Source organism: Mesoplodon bidens, assembly GCF_964165515.1.
Source record: "Mesoplodon bidens genome assembly, chromosome: 20".
Lineage (NCBI taxonomy): Eukaryota > Metazoa > Chordata > Mammalia > Artiodactyla > Ziphiidae > Mesoplodon > Mesoplodon bidens.
The window spans coordinates 8669071-8695659 of NC_138181.1; the positions used below are offsets into that span (position 1 = coordinate 8669071).

The window sequence follows — 26589 nt, forward strand, 5'->3', positions numbered from 1 at the left end:
GGGTCGAGATTTAGCTGGAAACGCGAAGATTTTCCTTTTTCGTAATGAGGGCATAGGGTTATTTTTAATATTTGCTTAGGAAAGCACGTGCTCTCACTGGCTTTGCATGTTCCCTGTCATAATAAATGATGCGTGGCCGAGGCTACTGAAGTGTTCTGAAAACTGGATGTGCCCAGGATGCTGTAGTCTTGTCAGTTTAAGTGACTTTTGGATATTTAAAATTTTTGTAAGGACTTGCAAAATTCTAGCATGAGACAGGTAATGAATTTATGTAGGATTTCAGCATGAGTATTGAAGTAATCAGATTTCAGTGGTTGGCACAGCCTTGCAAATAAATGGCCACTTGTCCACGTGCTTGAGGTCTTAACTATTCATTTTGAGCGAGTTCTCCAGGATCAGCTGACTGCTGATTATAATTCATACTAGGCCATGTAGAGGTTGTATCCTTAATTGATAAGCAGAGATTAGAGGTAACATTTAACATCCTACCCCTTATCCAGCTTTCTCTGCTTCTTTGTGGATCACTCTGTTAAAATTAAACTCACCTCTGGATGAAGAGCATGGCTTGGTACATAACATAAAAGCTTTATTTCTAGTAGTACCACATATTAGTTAATATATATTATATATACATAATCGTGCATAACTTTGTAACTGTTTAGTATGATTACAGAGTTGGAAAATTAGGAACGATAATAATGTGCAATGTTGAGTACTGATTGCTTGCCAGCCCTTTGCCAAATGGTCTACATCCTTTTCTCATTTAATCTTCCGGATAGCTTTTTGCATAAACATAGGTTGCTTAGAAATACTTGAGTACACGAGTTTGATTTGAACGTGTCCAAATGCGGAATATGTACATTAATTGCTTCTGTTTCTGTTTTTTGTAAAATAAGGGTGTGGGCAATATAAAATGACTCATAGAGTAATTTAATGTGTTTTTCAAGTTGGAATAAGGCTTTGCATTTGCACAATTAGTCCCTTTATTGGGGTATTCAATAGTTTCCAAAGCCCTGTGTCTCTCTATCAGAGTTCCCATTACATGTCATTGTCACCCAATAAACAGGCTATGCTTGGATGTTGGAAAAAAGTAAATGTTGGGAAAGCCTTCATGGTCCCTTCTGAAAGGTGCCCCTTTTCCATATATAGTTTCTAAGCAACGTTCCTAATTAAGGGTTAACGAATGACAGTGAAACAGGAACATGATTTTCCAGTACCAAACCAAGGAAATAAAAACGGGGTTGGCTGTTACTTTGTTGATGAGTCTAACTTACATGGGTATGTAAATGTTGAGAATGTTAAGTAATCTACATTGTAGGGGTTCTACCTTACTTTTCAGTTTGCCTTTACATGTCTTAAACATATTTAAGTCCAGTACTTTGTGCATGAAGAAGTTAAGATTTTGACTGGATTTAATTGAGTAGTTTTGACTTCCTTAAACAAGAAGTTTATTCTGTGTTTCCAGAGGTACAATGTAATAATTTATGTAGGCGTTAACAATGATGAGAATGATGGTGGGATCCAGCAGTTTGCATCTTGGGAGAGTAGGATCGGGTGAGAGGCCTGCAGAGGATGAGCGAAGCGCTTGGAAATGTGTCATATTTGTGATTAGAGCATATTGGACTTAACGCATCTTCAGATAGTGGTCCGTCATTGGAGAAGAAAGGAGTGAGAGTGCTTTGCCAGTCGGTATTTATAAGAGGGTTCCTTTACCTGAAGGCGTTCTCTTCTGGGAGGAGATGAGTGGACGGATGTAGGAAGACAAAGATGCATGTGTTAACACTTCCACCCACCGTGACTAACTGATTCCTGCCAATACTTGTATCTTCAGGCACTTTTCTAGTAGATATTTGATATCCGTGGGCAGCCACTAGTAGAAGAAGAAGCGAAAAGGGTGGGAGGAGACAAAGCACAGGGCTTTAATGAATAGGCTTTCATTTGGGCAAAATTGAGCAGCTGGGCCTCCGCAGCCTCTATTACGAAAACTGTTCCAGTAATACTGTGTGTGTCTGTAAATCTCTTATATGTTATCTGTATCCAGAAATCTGGAGAATATCTCTTTAATGTGCTTCATAAACAGTGGAAGATATTTAGAATACAGTACATGAAAAGTTATTAATTTCTGTATGTTTGCCATTGTTGGAAGCCGGAGTGACTGTAATGCCAGCATTGGCTCCTGTTCATGAGACATTTAAGGGATGTTGTGTTTCATCGGGTTGGTGGACAGGTCCCTCTTCCTTACTTCAGAACTTGGCTCTCACGTGGAGTGAGTGCCCTTTTAGGTCCCGGGGCGCAGGGGCCATTTCTGGGTCCCTCATGGCTGTATTCCAAGAGCCAAGGACAGAGGCTGGCCTCCGGAAGGTGTGCAGTAAATATTTGTGGAATGAGCAGATACACTGGAATCCTCTCTCTGTTCCCACCTGTCATGGAAATCCAAGTCACCTCTAGGGGCAGGGCCACTGCAGGCTTGCCCTCTCCAACGTCCCAGCTCACAGTGAGCCCTTTGAATGGTAGCTAGCTGTTTAAACCACATACTTTGGCATTTAATCTTTTATGGCTTTATATGGTTGCATGAGCGTTTCCTGTGTTTTGTTTCCCCACCCAAAATACAGGCTACTCGAGGGCAGGGAATACATGTTTACACAGGTCTGTGTTTGAGAACTTCCTTGTTCATCCAGTATAATAATTTGTACCGAGTAGGTTTATTTTTACCTATTGAGTGAATATTAGGTGCCATGAGGGGAACATCAGAAATATTCAAAATGTGGTCCCAGTCCTCGAGTAGGTAGCATTTCAGGTGGGCAAACATCGTGTACACACGTGGAAGAATACGAGAATTTGGAGTTACATAAAGCAAATAATGATAGCTAACATTGATGTAGTGCTTAAAATGTGCTTTTACATGTCAGTGTATTTGACTCTCACAACAGTCCTTTGACGTAGGTACAGTTATAATCCCATTTTTCACATGAGGAAACTGAGGCACGGGAGGTAATTAAGTCACCTGCCCGAGACCACAATGTGAGTAGTAAGCAGGGAGGTGGGATATGAACCCAGGCAACCTGTCTCTTGAATCAGTGTGAGTTCTCTGGGGAGTTGTACTTTATCAAAGACAGAAAAGAGAGCTAAAAGTTGACCCTAGTTTCTCAGCTGTAAAGGAAGCTCTTTAAAAATTTCAAAGTAACATACATGGTGGCAGTGACTCTGAGCTGCAGAAACAATGCTGGATTTTCCAGGCAGAAGAGGTTGATAACGAGATGGTTGAGGGGACTGTATTTTGAAATGACTGAGGGTAAGAGGAGAAAAACCAAATTTTGAACCTCCGGGCTGAGGGGGACTAGGACTCTTGCTAGGTGTCGAATTCTAGGACAGTGATTCACCAGGACAAAGGGCAGTGGCTGTTCAAGGTACCAATTCAGTGTCAAATAACTCATGTGAAAGAACTCTTCTTTTTTAAACACTTTTAAGCCCCTGGTGAATGTAATTTACCAGGATGGGAGCATTACTAAAGGCTTCCTGTGCCCATCTGTCCGTTTGCCTTGTCCTTTTGTGAAATCTTGACCCACTTTTTCAGCTTGTCTTGGACAGTGGAACACACTCTTGGGGCCCGGAGGCCTCTTCCAACCAAGTGATATTTATTTGGTGGAAAAAAACTGAACGGCACTGTTGGTTTGGTGACAAACCTGGAGTGAGGTCACTTTGAAGCCATGTGGACTTGGATGAGGGCCTGCAAACAAAATCCAGCGAGATGAAGGGAAGTGGTGTACTCTGAAAGCCCAGTTTTGTATCCCTTTAGTCGGGAGCTGACAATATTATTTTGGGGGTGCTGGGCACCAACAGAGCCCATTGAATCCACGTGACTCGGCCGATAGGGGTGCGCACACGTCACCGTACCCGCTGTCCAGGAATCAGAGGAGGAGGTGCCCTGGAGTGAAGCCTGGGCCACAGCCCCGGTTAGCAGCTCTGCAGGTACGGTGTTCTGCGTGACATGTCGCTTCTGCTGGGGAGGAGGGTGTGACCTTTGTCTTGGGGGCAGCTTTTTTTTTTTTTTTTTTTTTTGCGGTACGCGGGCCTCTCACTCTTGTGGCCTCTCCCGTTGCGGAGCACAGGCTCTGGACGCGCAGGCTCAGCGGCCATGGCTCACGGGCCCAGCCGCTCCGCGGCATGTGGGATCCTCCCGGACCGGGGCACGAACCCGCGTCCCCTGCATCGGCAGGCGGACTCTCAACCACTGCGCCACCAGGGAAGACCCTTGGGGGCAGCTTTATAATTTGAGTAAGAAATGGCATGTTGCTGGTATCATTTTAACATCAGCTCATATTTTGGGATGGCCTGTCAGAGCAGCAGCTTATGACTATGAATATTGTCCTGCAGTTGTGTTCTATTTAAATATCCGAGGATATAGTTGGGACAATTTGGGCTAAAAATAATCTCCATTGAAGTGTTTATCCAATTGGCACGTTAGCCTTAATCTTAGTTTTGGCATCTTCTCTGAACGGGGGATTTTTAGGGAAGGAGAAAATGACACAGTGATTTGTTTGTCTTAAACCTGTCAAGCTGGAGTAATGGCATCCCTACTGCCCTGTTTTATGACTCTTAGGGCTGTAGAGCTGCGTCCCGAACGTGACCTAGTGTGGTGGTTCTTTAAGTATGAGTGTAGACAGAATGACCCAGGGTTCGTTATACAGTAACAGGAACAGATGCCTTAGCCTAATCCCAGAGGTTAGAGCTCTTTAGAGCTGGAGCTGGGCAGGCATCTGTATTTTAAGCCATCCTCAGGTGATCCTAGTACCCATCTCCCCATGTAAGAAGAACCAGCCCTGTCTTTTATAGATGAGCAAATCAGGGCAAAGTCAGATGGCTTGCCTACAGCTGGTTCAGTGGTGTCTAGATTTTATCACCAGATAGTATGCAATTTCAGAATTTTATGGCTAGAAGAAATTTTCCAGGTCATCAGTTCTGTAGCTCACTTTACAGCTCAGTATAAATCATGCTTGTTCATACCATTTCCAAATAAGATATGAACGCAGAGAAACTGTGTTTTCTCAAAGCCCATCTTCTATCCTGGCCATGGTAAACATCAAAACATCAGTCACCAGAATTTCTTTACAATTTTAATGGATATTTTTTGTTAATTTCAGGAACAGTCAATTATTTGCAGTATTTTTTATTGTATAACCTGTGATGCCCTATAAAATTTTTTTGAAAATATATTTAAAGTTGAAGTGAAGGATTGAAATTTTTTATCTGAGTTACTTATTTTTCAGTCTTAGCGAAAATGTAACACTGTGTGAGAATTTTCACTATTAGAGTTTTTTTGTTTTTAAAATCGGATTGATTTTTAGCTTTTTTTTTTTTTTTCAAGGCATCTTACCTTGGAAACAGCACAGCTTGGCTTCCGTGTCATCGCTGAGTTCAGAGAATCCTAGTTTCACCGTGTCCTCAGTAGAAACCAGAGAACCAGGTTTGTTCCTTCAAGAAGTGTCCCAGTGCCTTGGAATTCAGCAGCTGTTTCCAGAAGTAAATAATCATGTCAGATGCCTGTGAATGGACTGTATGGCCAAGTGACCTGTTACGATATTCATGGAAGAATGGTTTAAAAAAAAAAAAAAAAAACACTGAAGAAAAGGCAAATTTCAAGAATCGGCCCAATGCCATTTAGGATTTTTGAGCAGCTGAAAGAAGATAGCTCTGCAAATATGAGCAACAAGACTGTAGCGTATTTCTTTACATGTTTCTTACATTGTCTTTGTTAACCCATTGCTTTTGTGTATAATATTTGAGTTATTTTTCCCCTGCTGCTAAAGCTGGTAATCTGCTTACGATCAGAGTTTCAATCTGTGTGGATAGAGAAATAGTAGCTACAATAGGAGAAATGGGAGCTGATAATAGGATGTTGGCCCTCAGAAATTGACTTTCACTGAAGAATTCCTCAAGGCGCGGGATGTTGAGAAACTGCTTCTTCTCAGTGATTGTTCAAAGCTTTGCGGCTTTAGGTTCCTCTTCCTTTATCTTCCTCTCAGCCTCTGTGTGTGCCTGCATTTTTTCTTGCACAGTTTTTTTGGACTGAAAATCTGATGACTCTATTTTTTCAGCTTAAAAATAAGAGTTATACGAATTACAGCTTCATAAATAGACCTTTGGTAAGGTAGCTCTTCTACCCTTGGTTATTTCCTAGGATTAAGAGTAGAATAATTTCCCTTCTTTTTCAGAATAGCTCTTCCTTATTGTTTTTATGTTCTTGTTAAGTGTTTTGTTTTCTTCTGTTGTTTCTAGATGGCAATGAAGGATGATCTCTGTGTTCTGTTTTCAGTTATGTAGGAGTCCAGAATAAGGTGGGTCGTAGAAATTTATAGGAAATTTGCATCTTTTCACTGTTACTGTTTTAACCTTGTGTTAAGCTTCCATTAGACTTTTTTTTTTTTTTTTTTTTTTTTAGCAGTATTGGTGTAAATGTCACCTTCTTACTCCGCCCTTTCTTTTTTAGGGCAGTATTAAGAAGCAGGGATTTCTCCAAATACTGATAAGCACAGAGAGAGACAAAGTGAGGGAGAGAGAAAGCTTTTGTGATTAGTAAATGAAGCAGTTGGTCACTAAGGTCACTGATGTGTATGTGTCAGTGTGAAAATTAGTTTGTGGAACAATAAATGCTGGAGAGGGTGTGGAGAAAAGGGAACCCTCTTGCACTGTTGGTGGGAATGTAAATTGATGCAGCCACTATGGAGAACTGTATGGAGGTTCCGTAAAAAACTAAAAGTAGAACTACCATATGACCCAGCAATCCCACTACTGGGCATATACCCTGAGAAAACCATAATTCAAAAAGAGCCATGTACTATGGAGAACAGTATGGAGGTTCCTTAAAAAACTAAAAGTAGAGCTACCATATGACCCAGCAATCCCACTACTGGGCATATACCCTGATAAAACCATAATTCAAAAAGAGCCATGTACAACAATGTTCATTGCAGGTCTATTTACAATAGCCAGGACATGGAAGCAACCTAAGTATCCATCAACAGATGAATGGATAAAGAAGATGTGGCACATATACACAATGGAATATTACTCAGCCATAAAAAGAAATGAAATTGAGTTATTTGTAATGAGGTGGATGGACCTAAAGTCTGTCATACAGAGTGAAGTAAGTCAGAAAGAAAAACAAATACTGCATGCTAACACATATATATGGAATCTAGGAAAAAAATTGGTCCTGAAGAACCTAGGGGCAGGACAGGAATAAAGACGCAGACGTAGAGAATGTACTTGAGGACACAGGGAGGGGGAAGGGTAAGCTGGGACGAAGTGAGAGAGTGGCATGGACATATATACACTACCAAACGTAAAATAGCTAGCTAGTGGGAAGCAGCCACATAGCACAGGGAGATCAGCTTGGTGCTTTGTGACCACGTAGAGGGGTGGGATAGGGAGGGTGGGAGGGAGATGCAAGAGGGAGGAGATATGGGGATATATGTATACATATAGCTGATTCACTTTGTTATAAAGCAGAAACTAACACACCATTGTAAAGCAATTATACTCCAATAAAGTTGTTAAAAAATAATAATAATACAGGAGGGAGGAAATAGGTATGAATGAAACAAGTTGACGGAAAAAAGAAAGAAAGAAAATTAGTTTGTGGGTTAGAGCTAAGATGGTTAACTGACAAAAGTAAATTTTGTTTTCAACTCTTCTTAGTTTTGCTGCTAAGTCAGTTGACCTCATCAATACTTTTCTCCTCTGGAGACTGTGGAAACCATTGTTGTCAATCAAGTTTTACCCAGCAGAGAGAAACAGAAACAAAAGAACAGGTTTAAAAATTTAATTTAATATAGTGAAATTCCAGAAACCATTTGTCTCCTTTTAATATTTCCATTTCCAGAGGTTTCTTTTACTTTATCCCTTTTTTTTTTTTTTTTTTTTTTTTTGCCTTCTACCCTACTTATTTATCACCTGGTCTCACTTTCACATTTTTCCTCATTTGTCCAGAATTTCTTGTTTGGTGTCTTTGCATTTTGCCTCCTTCCTTCCTCTTTCTATGACTCATCTTCCATTGAAAATGCTGTCTGTCCCTTGGGCATGCCTCCTCCCTCGCGGGCCCCGCGTCCTTTCTTGTCCCCTCTTGTAATTCAGTTCCTGTCCTCTCACCCCTGCCTGGTTCCTCCTCGCCTCTGCTCACTTCTGTCACCTCCCGTCGGTGACGACCTCTCCTCCACCACCTCCGTGTGCTTCTGTCTGTAGAGCCCACTGATCTGTCACGGCTTCCATCGAGCTCTGATTCCTGCTCAGCCCTACATTTATGCTGTTTTCTTCCTGTACCTTTTGTGCATTTGCTCCGTGAGCTCTTTTTCTATTTTCCTTGTCCCTGGGTGGCAGGTATTACTAGATGCATTTGTTGTCTGTACTTGCATAGAACACAGGTCCTTGCTGTGTATTTCCTGGGTAGCCAGGATGAATCAATTATTATTGACTTTTCTTGGAACATTGAGCTTCCTGTGTTTTCTGCTTCTAAGAATTAGATTGGTATTCTAGAAGACTAATATTACTTTAAAGAGAGGAGAGTCATATGATTTTAACATATGATTTTAACATTTTTAACTCTTTATTCAAGAGTTCATGCCATTTCACTTCACTGCCTTGTCTTGAAAAATTAAAGACAGACATCCAAAGCAGGTTTGGGGGTAGGGGTGGGTGGAGGATGAGAAGAGAAAGATAAATACCACAAAAGGACTCGGCAATCAATTTCTATAACTGGACGGAAAACGGAAACCACAAACCGCAGACTCAAAGATTTAGTAGGTAAATGGTCCCCTAAAAGAATAAAAAGTATCAGTAATTCTGTTAACTAATATGAGTACTAAGTCATCTGTATTTTTATATGTTCCTTGAAGTTCCAGGACTTTAATAACAAAACAGAAACTTAATCTTGTAAATATTCATTTTATTTTGAGAGACTTGATGACTCCTTAAGTATTAACCTGTGTCATTTTGTAATTATACGGTACCAGTCTCCAAATGTCATGAATAACCAACCCTGTTAGTTTCCTGTGTGGGAAAACGTATAAATTGTGTGGTCTTGCCCCTCTGGACTCTGGAGTCATGTTGTAATGAAAAGGTAGCTTTTTGGCAAAATCGTAACGTTCTGCTGTTGATGGTTTACATTGTCGTATATTTTTCCTTCATTCTTGCATGCACTATGAGTGTCGTGCTGTCCTGTAATTTCGTTTTGTGCAGTGAACTACTGGAGGTGGACTTATGTGAGTGCAGATGCAGCTTTATTAAACGTGAAAAAGAAAAACCCTATATACCACATAATGTAGTGTCTAAATGCTATGTTAAGAACAGCCCTACAGATTCAAGCTGATCACATTGAATCTCCCTTCTGCCTGCGTCTGCCCTCCTTGAGGTAGTGGTTGGCAGGTATCTTGAAGCTGGTTCTGTAATGTTCACCACCCATGAGCAGAATCAACATCAGAACCACTGTTAAGTACTAACAAGAAATGCATGCAGATGTGCTAAATACAGGACTGTGTTCTGGGATTACAGGGGTGAGCAAGGTGTGAGCCGTTCTCGCTGGAAGCTCATCATCGAGTAGGGAATGTTGATAAGTGAACAACTGCAATACCGTAGGGCAGATGCAAAAATATACGTAAGTAGCTGCTGTCATAGGAAGAGGTTAATTGGGAGAGTCAGAAAGTAGAGGTCAAAACCCTCAAAAAGTCAGATATAATGTGTAGGTAACGGGGTGTGTGTGTATTGCAATTATGAAGTAATTGCTGGTCTCTCCTTATTACCTGTGTGAACTGGGTCAGTTACTGAAAGCACAAAGGCTCAGTGTCTTCACTTTGAAATGGTGATAATTGTCTAGTAATGTTACACGGATTCAGTGAGGTTAATACATACGAGGTGCCAGTATGGTCCATTAGTCAGTTATTGTTTAAAGAGTGGAGAAGGAAACACCCGGTAGAGAACATGGCAGATGAACATACTCTTATTATGTAGATAATGTTGCTGCCCCACATGCTTGGAATTCCCATTTCAAATTTGGTTTTATAGGTTTTTTTTGTTTTTTTCCGGTACGCGGGCCTCTCACTGTTGTGGCCCCTCCCGTTGCGGAGCACAGGCTCCGGACGCGCAGGCTCAGCGGCCATGGCTCACGGGCCCAGCCACTCCGCGGCATGTGGGATCTTCCCGGACCGGGGCACGAACCCGTGTCCCCTGCATCGGCAGGCGGACTCTCAACCACTGTGCCACCAGGGAAGCCCTGGTTTTATAGTTTTTAGGAAAACTTAACCTTGTAGTCAATCCCCTCTTTTTTTTTTTTTTTAACCAAAAGAAGTTTATTTCACTTAGTCTACTTGCCAGGTGTAGTTCTCAGTGACGGTGATTTCTTCCCATACATCACATCCATTCTCAAATTTAAAATTTGCTACAGTTAAGCATATTTGACAGAAATATGCCACAGGTTTTAAAGTGTTTAGCTAGAATGACATCACTGGGCTAGGTCTCTGTAACAACTGCTATCAGGAAAATTAGAGTAAGATTTATTGGATACAGACACTTTGGAATGTGTTATAAAATCAGTCTTTGTAACAGAGTTGTAATCACAACACTGGGTTATATATACGAACCTAAATTTAGTTCCTGGATTATATCTATGTTTTTGTTATTTTAAAAGCTGTTTAAATTAACTTCTTTTAACAGAACCAAACTGAACAGTCTGCATTTTCTAGTGTAGTAGAAAAAATTGGCACAGTGATTTAATATTATTTTGCTTATATTATGGTTGATTAATTTCTTTAAAATCTGGGTCTATGTCCTAGACCATAGGATAAACCAGGCCGGGTAAACTTTTCACTTGAAACAAATGATTCTTCTGTTCTGGGTTGTTGAGTCTTGTTATAAAAGTCCACTAATTCATTGCATGATTAGACTTAAATATTCTGTCGTGATTTTGTGTATTATAAGTGTTGTATTTGGGGTAATTTTTAAATAACAGTATTGGAATGGAACTACCAGCCCAGAATTTTGATCAAAATATATGTCTTGTCTAAAGCATCTTTAAAGTTCCTTATTTACAGTCAAGGGATTTAAATCAGTTTCGTTTGTATTTTATGGCTGGTGTTAATTTGTATTGATGTTACATTCATTTCCATAGCAAGGGAGACTTGGTGCATTAATATTCCAAAGTTTAGTTTAAGCTGGCTGTGATTAGACAAGTGGCTTTCACTTGTATTCTCTGGAAGATTCTCCACAGCAGTCCTGTGGGCATGTTAACAGGTTTAATCACCCTAATGAATGTCTAGTTAGCAGAGGGCTTTGGGACATCACAGCAGATTGAGGTGTTGGTTTTGTCTTTCAGTGCTCCATATTATATATTTTGAGAAATGAAATTTTTTTCTGATAGTGTTTAATTTTTTCTTGGATTTTTGTATATTATTATTATTGGTAACAACAACAATTACCATTATGGAGCCTCAGTAGGGCCAGGCTCTTGACATACATCGAACTCTGCTACTAGTCAGGTAATTTTCTAATAAAATTTGAGGTTATGAAATACATTTATGTAATATACATTTATGTATTATGTGCAATATGTGTTTATATTGATAAATAAATAGGCAGATAAATGTTAGGGCAGTTCTGCAGATGCATAGGTTTGTGCTCCCCACTGTGAAAGTGAGGATGTTGAGCTTTTTGAGCTGCCCAAGGTCACACAGACAGTAAATGGTGAAACCAGGATTGTACTCCAGGTCTGATGAAATCCCATGCTTTCGATCACTTTTCTGTTCTGCCTTTAAAATATTTCCCCTTGAAAAAGTAAAGTTTAGCTGTCTTATAAATGCATCTTATTTTGAGCTAAGGTGGTCCCTATTAATTCTATGCTGTACAGCTACTTTTTCCCAAAAATAAAACAACTGTGTTCTTGACGGTGGGAGTACTGAGGCTCAATGTTAAAAGTAACCAATGCTTAGTGGAAAAACAAAACCAAATACTATAGGAAAGTATAAAGGAAGTGGTGGAAATCACTAGGTGTGTGGTTTGATGTATGGTTGGTCTTCCAGACTTTTTGGTGTATAAATACATATATGTATATTTTTAAAGCAAAAATAGATTCATAACATGCATGTTGTTTAGTAATTCTTCTTTCATTTATTATATATTGGCCATCATTCCACAGCATTATAAGTTTACATCTTCATGAAAATTTTTCTTTTTCATTTTTTAAAAATAATCCTTTTATTTTAGAACAGCTTTGGGTTTATGGAAAATCGCAGAGCTGGCGCCAAGAGTTCCCTGTTTCCCTGATCATTAACATCTTACCTTCGTGTGGTGTGTTTGTCAGAACTAATGAGCCAGTATTGATACATCGTTATTAACGGAAGTCCATGCTTCCTCAGATTTCCTTAGCTTTTTTACCTCCTGTCTTTTTGTGTTCCAGGATCCCGTCCAGGATTCCATACTTCAGTCCTCAGGTCTCCTTCGGCTCTCCGTGCCTGTGACGGTTTCTCATAGACTTTTCTTGTTTTTTTATGACTTGGACAGTTCGGGGGCATACTAGTCAGCTGTTGTAGAGGGCCCCTCAACTGGGGTTTGGCTGATGTTCTTCTCATGGTTCGACTGGGGTTGTGTGTTTGGGGGAGAGAGACCCCTGGGGCCAAGAGACGTTTTCATCCCATCGTTTCAAGGGGTCCCGCTGTCTGTGTGGCGCTGACCTTGGTATCCTGACTGAGGCGGCGCCTGTCAGGTGTCTGTACTGCAAAGTTACTCTCTCTTTCTCCCCTTCGCATCTGTGCTCTTGGGAAGAAGGCAGCACCCACGTCAGGAGTTGGGGGCCACGCTCCACCTCTTTGGGGCAGGGCAGGGGACCTACCTACAGTGTTTGGAATTCTGCAGCACAGGAGCTTTGTCTGTTCTCCCCAGTATTCATCTATCCAGTCATTTACTTACATCAGTGTAGACCAGTGGGGATTTATACTTGTGTTATAGTCTGACACAACACTACTGTATTGCTCAGATCGTTCCAGCTTTGGCCATCTGGAGAGCTTTCCGCTGGTTCCTGTCTCCCTTTGCCACACCCTGTTATTGTGGGTTAATGTCTTCCAAGCAGCTAATACCATAGCTGCTTGGTATTCCATTGTAAGAGAACACCATAAAATATTTAATCCCTCTTTAATGATAATTTAGGTATCAGGTTTCTCACCATTGTAAACAAGCCTGTGATGAACAGTCTTCAAAAACTGTATTTATGAAAATATTCTTTGATCCTTCAGGAAAAGCTGCAGTGTTAAAAGGACTGCCCGTTGTACATTTTAGGTGTCCCTGACTCTTTCTCAAGGATATTTAAGCGGGCTTCTGAGGAGTGAGCATTTCCACCTGACCTGGGAGAACAGTGGTGTGTTCATCACCGTAATTGCCTCTGTTCTTTTTGCTTTTTTTCATGTGATCGGGGCTGGTGGTGCAGGTGGCACCAGTGGTCCCAAAAGCTGCTTTGAGAATGAATCTCCGTGTCCCTATCACCCAGCTTTATCTGTCAGCTTGTGGCCAATCTTGTTTAAAACTGCCACCCACTACCCCCCACCTTATTATTTGCATTGAATTTATGGATGGAGTGATAAAGGGCAGAAAGTTTCCTTTTGCTTTTTTCTAAGCCATACCGAAGCCAACCTTAACTGCATTATTGTATTTAAAACTATTTTATTGCAAATAAATATTCATCTTGCTAGCCCCTGTTGTTAATTGTATGAGGATTCTGGTCTTATTCTAACCTCATTCGGACTATCCTGCCTGGCACTTGACGAGATCGCAAGCTTTCCCTTTTCTTTCATGGATAGGCTTTGTGACAGTCAATCAGCTTTATTCCCCCCACCACGCCTCCCCCCAAACCCCCGTCTCGAGTGCCTTGTTTGTATTATTTCTGAATTCTGGCTTCCTCTTATCTACCTGTTTCCATTCAGGGAGCGCCTTTTAAAGAGGAGAAATCAATGTTACTCTTCTTCTCATTTCTAAGCAAAAGTTTAAAAGATAAATAAAAAATAACCACAGTTTCAAATACATCTCTGGTCAAGTGCATTCAGTTATCCAGGGCTGATGTGTATTGTGGATTTAAGTTCTTGGAAGACACGCTGTGCAGCAGGTGTGCTGTAGGCATATTTAAGATTTTACATCTGTAGTATTTCACTTACTCTACCTATATTAAGCTACTGTTTAAACCCTTCTTGATACAATAACCATCCTCTTTGCTTTGAGATGGTCTTAACTTTGACATCATTGCTACGTGCCAGCTGTGTGACCTTGATTGAATTTCTTACCTTTCCGTTTACTCATCTGAAAAGTGAGGCTGTTTAGCAGCCACCACCTCACTGGACTGAGTGTTGAGTTGAATGAGATCAGCTGTAGTGCCTGGTGTGTGATAAATGCTCAGCAAATATTATTCGTCATCTTTTCCTCTCCAGCCATCTGGTATATCTCCCCTTACTTGTTTATACCTTCACTTAGATGAAGAAAAACGGTTTATTGTAAGTCACCACCTTCATGTTTGCCTCAAACTTGTTTTAAACTTTTTGTTTTGAAATGGTTACAGATTCACAGGAAGTTGTAAAAATATAGAGTTCCCGTGTATCCTTCACCAGTTTCCCCCAGAGACAACTGGTACCAGAGCAAGAGTGGAAAATAGACCTCGGTACAATCCACAGAGCTTATTCAGATTTCTCCAGTTTTACATGCACTGTGTGTGTGTGTGTGACTATGTGTGGGTGTGTATGTATATATGGTGTGTGTGTTGTGAGACTGTGTGTGACTGGGTGTGTGTGTGGGTGTGTATGTATATGTGGTGTGTGTGACTGTGTGGGTGTGTATGTATATGTGGGGTCTGTGTGTGTGTGACTGGGTGTGTGTGTATATGTGGGGTGTGTGTGTGACTATGTGGGTGTGCATATGTGTCTGTGTGTGACTATGTGGGTGTGTATGTATGTGTGTGTGTGACTGTGGGTGTGTATGTATATGTGGTGTGTGTGTGTGTATGGCTCTGTGGGTGGATATGTATATGTGGTGTGTGTGTGTGTGTGTGTGAGTGACTGTGGGTGTGTATGTATATGTGGGGTGTGTGTGTGTGTGTGTGCAGTTCCATCGCGTGTAGATCTGTGTAACCACCACCACAACCAGGACACACAACTGACCCATCAACTCAAGGCTTCTGCTTGCTACCTCTTTATAACCTTCCCTCTACCCACCAACCCTTGGTAACTACTAACGTGTTCTCCAGCTTTATAATTTCATCCTTTTGAGACTCTTATATAAATGGAATCATGCAGCCTGTGACCTCTTGAGATTGGCTTTTTTAACTCGGCATAATGCCCCGGAGATCCCTTCACACTGTTGCGTATATCAGTTTGTTCCCTTTTATTGCTGAGTACTGGCATGGTATGGATGTATCACAGTTTAACCTTTTGTCTTTTGGAAGGACATTTGGGTGGTTTCCAGTTTGGGGCTGTTACAGATAAAGCTGTTGTGAGCATTTGTATACAGGTGTTTTGTGTGGCCCTGAGTTTTCGTTTCACTAGGATAAATGCTTAGGAGCGCAATTCCTGGATCAAAACTCCTTTGATGGACCGTTGTAAGCTTCTTTGAAAATATATGCTAATGCTGTCCACACTTGTAGATATACCAGCCATTATAAATCATCTAAATAATATACATTGTCCTTTGTTTTAAACTATCTTTCTGTATAAATTGTGGCATGCGTCCAAAGTATAGAATTCTGTCTTTTTTGTACTGTAATGTAATATGTACTAAATAAATATTTCATTTTGTTAACGAATCCCCTTTCATACTTTATCAAAAATTTTCTTGGACATATAATTGTTCTCAGATACTAAATTTGGATGGGGGAGATAGTTCATGCAATGTTTTTTCTTTTTATCAATTTTCTGCGATGTGGTGGAGCTGAATTTTTAAAAATACTTAGATTAGCGCAAAAAACCAGGAAGTCCATTAATTGACTAATGTCTGGCAAAATTTCAGATAATCAGTAGAATACTGCTGGCACTTTTGCTTTCCAACATAATGTTTGGCATCCTAAGATGTTTCATAAAATCATTGTCTCCAAAGTTTATAATAAATGATAAATTATTCAGGTGAAAATACAAATACTCTTTTGACATATGAAGGGTCCTTAATTGTGGTAGCCATGGATTTACCTAACTTTATTTAATTTGGGCATCAAAAGTCCACATAAGGCCGATATGAATTATAGACGGTGGACAGGGTCAGCTGGTTGATCGGTTTTGGCTTTCCCAAATGTAGCCTTAAAATAACCGATAAAGAAAAAGCTCTTTGTGAAAGATTGGGAGAAAGGAAGGAAGAGGATAACTGTAAAAAGCAGTGGTTCTTAACTCTGTCTGAATTATCTAGTTAGCTTTAAAAATTAAACAAGTACCTACACCCAGGCCAGTTAACTTAGAATCTCTGGAAGTGGCGCCCAGGCACTGGTATTTTTAAAAAATGCTTCCAGGTAATTCTGATGTTTAGCCAAGGTTGAGAACCCCTGAACCAACAGGAATGGCATCTCTGCTCATATGTCTTCACCTTAGAATTTGCTAGTGTTTGTGTTTCATGCATCCATCTCCTGCGTATTGGACTAATGTGGATTCCGCATACCTTTTATTTACGGCTCTGCTGAGGTGCGTATTTTCCTAAGGGGGAAAATAATCACACTTGTGAACTGTGGACACGTTTAATCTACAAAGCACAGCTTTACTCTGTATTACAGAAGAGTGCCTGTGACATGGAATCAAGTACCCCAAACAGTGAAAAACTCAGAATCACTGAAAAGTCAAAAAGGAAGTTAGATTTCATCCAAGGTATACTGTGGGTGGGAAACTTTGGGAGAAATTAGGCATTTAGAAAACCTGCCTGGGACTTCCCTGGTGGTCCAGTGGTTAAGACTTCACGCTTCCATTGCGCGGGGCACGGGTTCAGTCCCTGGTCCAGGAACTAAAATCCTGCATGCCGTGGGGTGCAGCCAAAGAAAAAGAAAACCTGCCTGGAGTGTTGGGATGAGAGAGCTGAATCTATTTATAGATCCTATTGTCAGCTTTATTTAGTTTCTTTTCTTTTTAAAATTTATTACCTTGCAAAAGCAGCATTTGCTTGTAACAAGTGAAAGTATACAAGGATGAACAAAGAAAAAAAGAATTCATCCCCCACCCATGTTCACATATGCGAATTCTTCCACACCTTTTCCTGTATTCAGAAAAGTATGTCTAAGGATGTAAGGTTTGTCGGGTTTTTTTGCTTTTAAGTAGGATCATACTCAATATATTATTCTGAAGCTTGCTTTTCCTCCTTAATGTATCATGGATATCTCTCCATTGTCAATAGATCAGCTCTAACTCTTGTTTCCAAAAAATGAATTAAAATTTTCAATATACCATAATTTATTCAACCATTTCCCTGCAGATGGATATTCAGGATGTTCCTCCCCACACACTTTTTTTTGTCAGTACAAACAGTGATGCAACACGTATCTTTGTACGTATAACTTCAGGTGCTTGTGCTTTTGTGTCTAAAGTATTCTTAAAACCTGTGGTTTGGTTTTAGGCAGATTTCTTAGTTTCTGGATATCTTCTCTGATAGAATTAGTGAGTTAAGTTCAGTTGAATTCCAGTTAATTGGCTTCTTCTGGGTATTAAGTTGGGCATTAGATAGGAGAATCAATTATTTTAGAAATGGATCTGAATGAATTCTAGTGACCGTAGGTGTCTTTTATAGGTCCTAGAATTCCTAAGGTTTCACCTTAAACAGGCCAATAGATGGGCTTCATGGGGGTCCAGGGATCATTTGATATTGATTGCAAAACTGTGTACATTTTATGGCTTTCATCAGATTTTCAACAGGGCTGTTGCCTCGAAGAAGGCTGACATCAACCTAGGAGAGATGACTAATCCCACACATAGCAGACTGGATCCAGAGTAATCTGAATAGGTTGTGGTAATGTTCTAAAACCAGCAAGATGAAGTAGCCTCAGGAGGAACCATCTGCAGGAGTTGAGGACTGTCCCACATGCACCTGAGACAAAAACGAGCTATGAGTTTATTTGGCCACAGGCTTCTGTGAGCCTCTCTGTGATGCGGCTGCTGAAAATAGACGTTAGACCACACCTGGTGAATGTGTTTACTCCGGTGACCCATGCTGAGGTGAGACATTAGCAGGGGAGGGAGACCGGTGGTGGGCTGAGAAGTGAAGTCGCGGGAGGAAGCACCGGAGGGGGAGTTGGGTTGTTGGAGCAGAAGGAGAGGGTGTTGAAGAGCGACGTGCGTTAGGCACTGGCAGGACCGGAAGGTGGTGTGGAGAGCTTGTGCGTGTGGACGCACAAGTGCTCAGTAAATATCTGAAGGAGTGGACATCACAAGGCAAAGGATTGTGACCTGCTCTGAGCTCTGGTGAGAGTTCTCCAGTGATGGGGTGGGTGCCCTGGAGAGTAATGACTTCAAGCCTATGATGGGGGACCAGGACAGGGGCTGTAGAAGGCATTCCTGCTCTAAGTGAAAGGTTGTACCATAGGACTTCAAAACCCTTTTAATCGGATTGTCATTTCTTCTCTCAGGTGCTTAAATTCCAAAACAGGAGAAAATTCTAGGATAATGTTGTAGGCTCTTTTAAAGTACTTTTATAGAGGGGATGGTTTTAACTCAAAGGTTACATGATTGCCAGTACAGGTGTTTCAAAGGTGCTGAAATGTTAAAATATAACAGGTTTTTATCTGAAACTTGCGGCGCATAAGTTATTCCACTGTTAAACCTGAAGTAACTAGTCTAGGCCTGTAGTGTGTGGACTTTATTTTTGTTTCTTTAGAGAGGAGAAAAGCCACATTCTTTTCATGCTGCAAAAAGAGAGTAAAAAAGGAAATTTCACCACTTCCTGGCTTCATTGTGGCCTCCGGAAACATAGGACGCTATCTTCATTAGACTAATTGTTCTGAATCCTGACTCAGATGATAATAACACTGCCTGGAATTTGTGTCTTGCTTGTTGTCTGCACAGGCCTGCATCCAAGTCTGCATACTGCCCTGTGCAGATGTAGCTCTGATATTTCACTTGGGTGAGACACAGATATCTCTTATCGCCCCTCAGTAACTGAAACAATATAAAAATCCTTTAGGTTGTGGAAATGGATACATACTGTCAAGTTTTTTTTTTTTTTTTTTAATTATAAAGCTCTAAAAAAACCAAAAAACCAAAAAACCCTGTATCTCACACTAGTGGTCTTAGAACAGCTCGGGGGCTGCTCACACTTCCGACCATGGGTTCCATTCCTTTTTGTGGCACCAGAGAGGTCTAGGTTAGGGCTTAAGGAGATGGGCTCCACCACTTGCTGGCTCCGGGACCTGATCTCCCAAGTCTGTTTCCTTGTAGAGGGAGGGTAACGATAGCGCTTACGCCCCGAGAGGAGCCCTTAGCACGGTGCCCGGCTCACGGAGAGGGCTCCCTAAACATCCTACTGCTGTGTCGTCTGCTGTCCCCTCTTGAGCTCCTTTCTATTTTTTTCCTGACGTAGCAGATAGTGCCACTGACATGTCTTACACTGTCTGGAACACAGCATGTCTAAAACTAATTTGTGTGTCCCCTCCCCCCACCCCCCCCACCTCCTCTCATCCTCAATCTACTTCTGCTCTGTCCTGTCTCTTTTCCACCCTCCAGAGGTGCCGGGGGCACCGCAGGCTCTGGAGGATTGAATTCCTGCTCCGCCACTTAATGCCGCATGACTTTGGACAAGCGCCTTAATGTCTCTAAACCTCAGTTTCTTCGGTGATCAACCTGATTGCAGCCTGTCTTCTAGAATTGGGAAGATTCCCTGAGAGGAAGACACGTTAAGTGCTTAGTGTCGCTCCTGACACTTAAGCAAGTGCACGAATCCATGTTTATCACTAACAATTCTAAAGCTAGAAGCGGTGGTGTCAGCCTGAATCCCGCTTCCTTCCCCTCCCCTGGGAATCATCAATGCTATTGATTCTACGTCAAAAGTCTCTCCTCTTTCTATCACTGCTTTTAGGTCAGGGTTTCTTCACTTGAGTCCACTGCTCAAAGAGGTTCATAATCCCGTGAAATTATGTGTTTATTTTTTGACCTAGGTGCATTTTTCTTGAGGAGAAGGCATCTGACCTTTCTCATTGACTTTCACACGGGTCAGTGACCCAGGAAAGGTTACACTAACTACTGGCTTGGACTCTTACCTCTCGACTGTATTCGGTAACCTGTCCATTGACATTCCTCCCCGGGTCTCTGTGCCTCTGATCTACTCTTCACACTGTTGCCCAGTTATTTATTTATTTTGTTGGTGTTCTTACAGCCCCATCCTGTGCATACGGTTGTGTTGACTCCCTGTTGCCTGTAGTGGCTGTTCTCACCCCCGCCACATAACAGAGTCACGTGGGAAGACTGTTAAAAAACACCAATGCCCAGTCCCCATCCTGGACCAATTAATTGATACTAACAAACACCAGACATCAGTATTTTGTTTTAAAGCTTCCCAGGAGATTTTAATGTGTAGCCAGAGTGGAGAGCCTCAGGGCTACCAGACAGTGGACCACCGAGTTAGCCTGGCACATAGGGACCTCAGCAGTCGACTTTTGCAGCCTAATCTTTTGCCTCTTCCCCCATTCACATCCTGTCACTTACACTCTGGGCACATAGTTTTTGCTATTCTCAGAACAGGCTCCGAGCTTTTGCCTGGACTGATCACTCTGCCCCAAATGCCTTTCGCTCTTTCTCTGCCTGGTCATTTCCGTCGCAGACCCTCCCCAAGTCCCAAAGACAGTTGCAACCCTCCTTTCGTGCAGACTTCTATTATAGGCCTTACACTGTATTGCAATCATTTGTGTCTGTCTTCCATACCACACTGAACTCCTAGAAGGTAAGATCCTTATTTATTTCACCTTTCTCATGCTTGGCACCAGCTTAACAAGTTCCCTGAAAGTCTGATGAATAAGTCAATGAGAGGGGAAAGCAGCCTGCTCTGGGGAATCAGAAAGTCCATGGGGTTGGAGAGTGTAAGTAAATATGCTGTACCAGATGTGGTGAGGAAGGCTCGGCAGAAGTTCATCCTCTACTGTTGCTTTTTTGTACTTTTATAAAAAGGAAAGATCGAAGTATATGAGTTTCTCACCTGGGACTAGGAAAGTCGAGACCAGCTTTGACAATAGCTTCAAACATTGTCGAGCGTAAAGTCATGTCATGTTTGGCTGCTGAGATGGTACAGAGGTTTCTGAATGAGAGATGAAGAATCAGCCACTCCGATGATGGCAGCTGTTTATTTTGCCCAGTGGATTATCCTAACTTAGTTACTGATTTAAAGATACCCTTATATGGACGATTCTCCAGACATTATATGTTTCTAATTTTGATCTCATCTCTGACCCTTAAGTTTTAGCTGCCGTCTTCTCTTGGCTGTTGTTAATACTTTTTTTCTCAGTGTGTCTCAGAATTGTCCAACACATTCTAAAGAATCATAACTTAAATGTGATTGATTCCTCCTTTTCTTCAGTTCCCAGGATTAAATTTTGAAAGAGATTACTTTAGTGAATGATTTCAGAGAGATTCTTTTGGATACTGTTCGGGGTTTTATCTTAATTATTTTTCCTGTACACTGGCCTACCACTACAATCTTAGCAGAAGATATGGCTTATTTAACACTTTTACACAAAGAACAGTAAGTACTAGTCTGACATCATGATTTGCATGTTTTTCTGATAGGCTGTGTATGAACAACTAGAATACCCTTTGTCTGACTGGCTGTTTATTATCCTATAATCCAATATCATATCTTAGAGTTGAATAATAACAAGAATTTTCTTATTCAAAATCAAAGTGTTAGTTGGAATTTATTAATATGCTACTCTTTTACGTGTCCATCATCTTATTTAAAAAGAGGGTTTTTTTTTTACTTTTTAAAATTGAAGTATAGTTGTACAATGTTTTATAAGTTACAGGTCTACAATGTAGTGATTCACAATTTTTAAAGGTTATGCTTCACTTATAGTTATTATAAAATATTGGCTGTATTCCCCATGTTAAGCCTTAAAGAAATCTGGATTTATCAAGAACTCCTCCTTTCAATATAGTTGACGTGAAAGGATCTTAATTAGTGAAACTAAAAAGAATTATTTTTAGTTATTTTTTAGGAACTTTTTTTTTTTTTTTTTTTTTGCTGTATGCGGGCCTCTCACTGTTGTGGCCTCTCCCGTTGCGGAGCACAGGCTCTGGACGCGCAGGCTCAACGGCCATGGCTCACGGGCCCAACCGCTCCACGGCATGTGGGATCTTCCCGGACCGGGGCACGAACCCGTGTCCCCTGCACCGGCAGGCGGACTCTCAACCGCTGCGCCACCAGGGAAGCCCAGGAACTTTTTTAAAAAACAGATCTGACTCAAAGAACTGGGAAATGCACCCTTTCCTGGCAATTAGAGAGACAGGAAGAGAATGTCAAGAAAAAGAAGAAACCGAGTCTTACAGTGTGAGCACTAAGGTCTAAAATGGATCATTGTCTCCTGTTTCACAGTCTACAATCAACCCCAATACCCTGGTACCGTTTGTCCACGCTTCTTTTTGTGAACCAGGGTCTGTGTAAAGGAGCCGGTCTCTGTGTTTCTGAGAATGGCCTCTTGGATTATTATAATTTCTGGGCTATTACAGTTTTAAGAGCTGAGTTGTTAATCCTTCTGTTTTTTTGTTTATTGCTGATATTCTGAAACATGAGCCCTCATTGGAGCACTTTTTTAAATGAAATATACAGTATTTAAGAGATAGAATCATGTACATTTATCTCAAGGGACTAGGCTCTGTCCTCCTATTGAAACCAGCCACCTACCGGGTTCTTGTAGCCAGGTGAAGTTAGAATCTCTTATGAATATTTCAGCTCTTCTAATTTGAGGTTGATTTTGGACTGCTTACCCCCGAAGTGACCACTTCTCAGTGTGTCTGGTTGAGAACAGACCACATCCATTTACAACAAAACTGTTAAAAGTTAGTAAGCAAATCCTTGATTTCCCAACTGTTTTGGTAAACTGGTACCAAGTGTCATGTTTTCCCACACACTTAGGCATCTTACGAATGCTTGGCAACTTGAGAATGGAACACAGGAGCCATGAGAACTTACTTGAAATTATTATTAGTAAAACGGGCAGCCTTGGGCTGCTATTATGAGGGTCCTTTCAGCTTTACCCTGCAAGTTTCCTGTAAAAACCCAGAGCCCCAAAGTAGATTCTCTACTATGTACAGGTGGTTCAAACAGGAATTCCCCTACATCATTATTTTACATAGGTAAAATAAATATTTTAAAAAAAAATCCATGCCAAGTACTGTTCTGAGTGTTGTATGTCCATTGACTCATTTTTACAACAGTCTGTTAACTTGCCTATGGTTGCTAAGCTAGTAGGTAATGAAGTTGGGATTCGAATGAACCCAGCAGCACGGCTCTATTAAAGGGCTCACCTACAGCCCTCTTTTAGTCCTTACCCTGAAAAGAGATTGTAGGAGCTGTTGAAGTTGGCTTAATTGCTTGTGAAACAGCGTGGCTGAAATAACAGAAGTGAATACTGAGTGCTAATGTGCCAGAAGGTTTTGGAGGTTAATAGCTTATTGTCTGATTCTTAATAGTTTCCCTATAATTGGATGGAGTCGACTGAGAAGTGGGCATTTACGATTAGCAGTTCAGCATAACTTGTTAGTTCACATTCTGTTCACCAGTGTGGAATTGACAATACAGTTTGATCTGTGGGGGGTGAAATTTTTACTGCTCCATTATCTATGAAAAAGTGGTTTCGAAACAAATAGTGTAAGACTGCAGGAAATTTTTACTTATTTCAACACAGCAGAATATTTTCAAGTACTTTTAGCAGTATTTTTTTTAGTATAATCTGTATTTTCATCTTAAAAACAGAGGGAACTCAGTTTAATATTTGTTAATAGGTTCAAGTAATAAAACTGCATTTAAAAGTGTTTTCAGTTTGGATATATAACTACTTGAAGCCAAATTAGACTAGAATTAGTAAGATTTCATTAACCTACCTTTTGAATCATGTGGCCTTGTCTACTTTTTTCCCCCTGAAATCTCAAATTACAGTACATTTAAGGTTTCTTGTTTTAGATTAGCTTGAATACTAATAAATTATAGAGGTTCCGACTGTACTTAAATGAGCCTATGCTTATGTTTCCAATGAAGGTACATTTATTACATGAGACATTAGTACAGCTTTGTTTGAATCTGGCAGCCGTGCTGTGTCTGTCTAGCAGTTTAAACCTAGCATCTCACGTGCACAACGGTTGCCCCAAGAGAGAAGGGGAGGGACAGTCTCTGATCTTCTGAGTGGAGGCTAATGTTGAGGCACGGGAAAACATGGCTGACCCTTGTGTTCTAGTACAGTGCTCTGTGAACTTCAGACGAAGGAAAAATTTAAATATATCTAGCACCTACTACGTACACGTTCTGTCCTTGGTGATGTAGCTATATCTGTATTTCTGTATTGATACACATCTGTCTGTTGGTCTAGCTATCTAACTATCTATCTATCTTGCTATGTATGCATGAACATTAGTTTGTTTATTTAACAAAATATTTATATATTAAGCACCAGGCACTGTTCTGCATGCTTTACAAATATAAACTCATTTAATCTTCATAGTCACCCTATGAAATTTGTATATTGTTATGCCCATTCTAAAGATGATGAAACTGAGACACAGAGAGAGTAACTGTCCAGGGTCAACAACTATTAAGTGTTGAAACTAGAAGGAACCCGGGCAGTCTTGCTCTGGACTCCATACAATCATTGGACACTTTACAGCATAAACTTGGAGAAATTAAGGAACTTTATTAGTGATCTAAACAGCTATTAATTGACAGAGCTGAAACCCATTTCCCAGACATACAGGCTACAGACATGCATCACAGCCTTCCTTTTTCTCCGTCTTTGCTCATGTTGTTGGTTCTGTATAATGTTCTTTCCTCTCCTTTTGCTGTTGAAAGCTTATCAGCAGGCAGAGGCTCAGTTCACATGCCACTTTCTCCACGATGCCTTTCTTGACTAACCCAACTAGAAGCCTCCTCTTCTTAGATTCCTAGTGGAAAGGCTTTTTACCCTTTGGGATGCTTACTGATTACCCTCTTATATGGTAGAAAGTTTATATATATACTCTCATGTCTCCTATCAGATTATAAGCCTCTTGAAGGTAGAACTGTCACTAACACCATTTTCTGCTATAGTCTTGGGCAGCCTGCCGTTTGTTCAAATCTTGCAAATGCTTGGGAGTTTCTTAGTGGCAGGAAGCAGTTGTTTAACAAGTGTTTGTTAAATGGGTGACTGTCAGGAATGTATGGTGAGGATAAATTTCCCCCAGAGACTTCTAAGATACTTAAAAAATTAACTCTGTTAAAATAAGTATTCAAACAACAGCAGTAATAATGCTGCCCTTATTTTCATAGTCCTGATATAATTATGTTATAAATTATGCAGAATTAGCTGTTTCTCAAAGGCTGAAAAAAGAACTGTCTTGAACTTGCTACTATGTGTATATATATTTTTAGCTTGCAAAAAATGCTGGAGAAAAAGTGGTTTATTCTTTGAGTCAGATTTCTCTGCTCACGTGTGTGTAAATGGTACTCTTAATCCACTTCTGAAGTATTAAGACGGACTGAAAGGCTGTGAACTCTGCCCATGTAATCACTCTGAAGGTCAGGATGGAGAAGTCATTACTTCAGCACAGAGAGTTGTAGCATCGAAGGCCACTTATATTTGTTTCCAGTTATAGGATGAAATAAATAGAGTACTTACCTTTTTAGCAATTTTATCATCAGACCATATCACTGTTTCATTTTAGTTTGATTAACGTGATAGTGGAGATGACAAAGTAGATGTAGTCATCAGAATTGTGGATTTTTTTTAAAGCTAGAATTGTGAATTTTTAAGAGTAAGATAGACGTAGATTAGTCTTAAAGGATTTCGTTTGGAAGTAAAAGGATGCACTTTTACAGACCTTTTGAAGATTGTATATTTGTGAGCGTTTGCTATATAACAAGCCACCTAATTCTAGCAGCTGGGAAAAGGAAACCTTCTATCTCACAGTTCGGGAGGTCACCCCGGTGGCTCTTCCGGTTGGAGCTAGCCCGGCTGGTCTTTGCAGTTAGCTGGTGGCTTGGCTGGGGGCCGCATGGCCTGGGATGGCCTCCTGGCCCGTCGGGCCATCGTCGGGCTGCCCGGGGTGGGGCTTCAGTGGCAGAGGGCAAGTCTGTGTCCACGTGGTCTCATCCTCAGAAGGCTAGCCGGGAGTCTCCAGGTGGTGGTCTCAGGGCTCCGAAGTGCAGCAGGAGGCGGCCGGCTCCCCTGGGCCCGCCCTTAAGTCTTTGGGTGACGTCTGCAGGCCAAGCCCGGGTCAGTGTGGGCAGGGGCTCTTCCAGGGTTTGGATACAGGGAAGCAGGAACAGATGGGGGGCTATTACTGCACCACCTACCAGATATGAAATTTGGGCATACTGTTGGTCAGTGTCCCTGAATTCTGATCCAGCCTTAGGCTTGCAGCCCGAGCTGCTCTAATA

The 26589-nt window shown here is 41.0% G+C and overlaps 1 protein-coding gene across 8 annotated transcripts in view; it reads left to right on the forward strand.

The window, feature by feature from the left end:
* Positions 1-26589, forward strand: part of SLC20A2 (solute carrier family 20 member 2) — a 107363-nt gene that overhangs the window by 446 nt on the left and 80328 nt on the right. For 2 of the 8 annotated variants that reach the window (XM_081221035.1, XM_081221030.1), the window contains exons 2-4: positions 3575-3969; positions 5366-5464; positions 6277-6335. The exons of 2 other annotated variants lie outside the window; for them this stretch is intronic. The gene's annotated coding sequence lies outside the window, so the exon portion shown is untranslated. Of the gene's footprint in view, positions 1-1465; positions 3970-5365; positions 5465-6276; positions 6336-26589 lie in introns of all 8 variants that reach the window. 4 more of the 8 variants (XM_081221036.1, XM_081221032.1, XM_081221029.1 and 1 more) reach the window with 3 other exon arrangements.